The 3,129-nt window shown below is 35.1% G+C and overlaps 1 long non-coding RNA gene across 1 annotated transcript; it reads left to right on the top strand.

Annotated features, from left to right (window-relative positions):
• The first annotated feature begins 1,499 nt into the window (after positions 1-1,499).
• On the top strand, positions 1,500-2,903 carry LOC137463192 (uncharacterized). Its single transcript, XR_010993856.1, has 2 exons — positions 1,500-1,585; positions 2,110-2,903. It is a non-coding gene; the product is annotated as an uncharacterized lncRNA (long non-coding RNA).
• The last annotated feature ends 226 nt before the right edge of the window (positions 2,904-3,129 follow it).

The following is a 3,129-nucleotide window of genomic DNA, read 5'->3' as shown; positions in this document are numbered from 1 at the left end:
AATTTATTTAGCTCTTATAACTTAATACTATAGAAGTCTGTGAGCCTTGTGATTTACTACCACATCTTTTAACATTTATATAAATTTTCTTACTATTCATGCAAATCCTCTTGGATTTTTCTGTGTTGATTTTGCTTCACAGTAAAGAAATGGGAGTTTGTTGGAATTTTTAAACATTTTTTTGAAAAGTGTATTTTGGCTGATTTCCTTTGGTTAGTAGAGCTCTATATCTACCCATGCTGAAGGATTGCCTCTGTGGAAACTATTATTTTTTCCTGAATTTTTGATACAGAGAAAAGGTTTCAAGATGTCAGTGTGGATGGTCTGTGATTAACAAAGCTTTCTGCATGTGAAATCTTTAATTCAGTTTGGAAATGTACAGTAAATAGCTATTCTTAGTCCTCCATGGTCAAATTACTCTTCCAGCTTTGGGTTTTTTTCCTTGTGTTTCATCTGCTTTCTTATCACATATAGTTTGTTATATTTGGTTCTGAGGATTAGGACTGTGGCAAAGCCAGATATTCATGTAAGTTTTTTCCAATACATACATGGTACCTGGTAGCTCTGTTGGGAGAATTCCAAATTACTTCATGTATTTCTTCATGAGAAAATGTAATTCATAAGCTTCTGTGCCAGAAACAACTCAGATTTCTGTGCATCATTCTAGTTTGGAAACTCATGCTATATTTGTACATATATTCTGAGTTGTTTTCCCAGCCACTGGGTCTGAAGTTCCTCATTAACCTTGCTGGAGATTTATTTAAGTAAACTGGGGTTGGAGTTTATGTGAAAACAGGAAAAGATTTTGCCTGGATTCTTTGCTTAGTTCAGATTTGTTTTTCCTTTCTTTTTATTTGTTTGTAAATTCTTTTTTTCCTAAACTAAAAATGAAAACTCCCTACAGTTAGATTTAGATACAACTATAGGAATGGAATGAGACACATTCAGTCATTAATAAGTTAAATATTTCTTTAAATTATTTCCCTCAATGTCTTTGACAGTATATTTTTTAAGATATAACTTAGAAAAAATACAATGTTTGTAATCAGGAGGCTCTCAGATCACCAGACTGTGCTAGTAAGAGGTGGCATGTCCTGGTAGTGGACCAGTTATGTGGGGTTTTTCCAACAGAGCCTCACTCCATATTCCCACTCTACTGCATTATGCTTAAACCTGGAAAGTAAATGTACATCTATACTTAGCCAAAGCAACCAGTGCTGCCAATTCCTTAACTAAAATGTAATTTTTATTAGAATTTAGAGGCAGATCTCACTTTCCTTCCAGTCAGTGACATCTAGGGGATGCAGCCAGTTATAATCAGCAGTAGACAGGAGGGGTGCCATTACCATAACCATGTTAGTTTCAAATATTTAATTTTTTTTTTTTTTTAGTACAGTATTGTTGATATGAAGTAGGAGTTAGTAGCACATGTTTTTATTTCTCTTACCTCCAGTGACCAATTTGTATTTCATCCCCTCCTGTATATATATGACAAGAACATACTGCCAGGTATTCAAGACAGAGTTAAAGCAGAGCAAGTCAAATTGGAAAGAAGCCTTTGGAATACTGTTACATTCACCATATGGTATGAGTTATTATTATGCAATTTTCATAGGTATTGGTATAAACTAAAACATTTAGAAGGGCCTTCTTAAAACACTAGATGTTATTAAACAATTCATCCAAATCCCTAATCCCTGAAAGGCCTTTTGGACCATTAATCAAGCCATGCTGGCTTTTGCCCTGCACATTTTTCTTCAGACTAATCCACAGAAACAAGCAAATAAATTACACATTAAAATTTATGAGTACAAATTTTTCCTTCCCTCTAACTAACGTGTACAATTTTCCCTGGAGAAATTCCCTCCTGCATAAGAAATTAAAGCTTTTAAGCAAAGAATAGCTCCATTGTCAGGAAGAAAACCAGAACCATTGCCATAGCCATGATATTTAATAATACTGAATACTATATTGCTGATGTGAATGAGGGCTTATTAGCATATACAACCATAGTAATACATATAATCATAGTTAGCTCCTGAATGTTTCTGCACTGTAATACAGTAGGAAAAAAAAAATCATTCTTTTTTTTTTTTTTTTTCCTGCCAGAAAGGAGACATTGTAACAGTTTGTTCTTTAAAGAAGCCTCAAAAGGACAAAAAAAACCTCAAAGCAGCAAACCTTTTGGCTCTTTTGATCTCCTGGCAGCTGAAATCAACAACTGCAGAGCCTAGGGACACTTTGGTTTCCAGCCTAGATGATGGACTGCATATACAGGAGGTTATTATCTGTTTGTTGGGAACAGACAGACAAACCAGATGCCTGAATTTAGAAGGCTGTCTCAGTTCAGATTAAAATTTTCCTCAGTTTCTGAAGACTCAGCAAAACTCCAGCATAGGTTGTTATTTTAGTCAAGAGCAACACTTTGAGGTCAAAATCTACCTTTTAAAAATCATAAACTTGTGGATGTAGGCATTTTAAATTCCTACTTGATAAATTACCACAATATTGCCTCTGGGGTTTACTTCAACATCCTTATTAACATCATTTTTACATCTGAATGCTTTTGAAAACCAGATTATTTGTGCAGAAAAGTAAGGGCTTTATCTTAGTTTCCAAGAATATACCCAGTGCAGTTATCTGCTACACTATAAATACACATTGTGCAAGAGGGAAAGCATAATTATCTAATGCCATTGGAGCTGATGGGTAGAAGACAGTTATTTTCTTGGATCACATCAAGATGGAGCCTTGATTAGTTCTATATTAAGCAAAATTATTGCATCAAACACTTGAGTCAAGCAGGCCTTGTTTTTAGCATTATGTATGTAAGAATTTTATCAATATATTGCTTATGTGACTTTCCAGTTGTAGAATGGAAGGACCTGCAAAGGTATAACCAGTCCATGCTTGCTGAATTTTCACCTGGCACTTGCCCAGCATTTGAAACAGGTAAATTTGTGTGTGGAATGTAAATTTGGTTGTGGGCTCCCAGCAGTACAAGGCCTTGCAAAGCAGAGCAGTGCACTGAGAGACTCTTTGCAGTCAACCTATTCAAGGTAATTACACCTTCCTGTTGCTGATAGTTTCCTCTGAAAGGCAGAACAAGAGGGACCTCATTTTATTTGA

The sequence above is a fragment of the Anomalospiza imberbis genome, chromosome 1 (genome assembly GCF_031753505.1).
Source record: "Anomalospiza imberbis isolate Cuckoo-Finch-1a 21T00152 chromosome 1, ASM3175350v1, whole genome shotgun sequence".
In the NCBI taxonomy this organism is placed as follows: domain Eukaryota; kingdom Metazoa; phylum Chordata; class Aves; order Passeriformes; family Viduidae; genus Anomalospiza; species Anomalospiza imberbis.
Note: the sequence above shows the minus strand (reverse complement) of the source record. Positions and strands in the feature narration are given on the sequence as shown.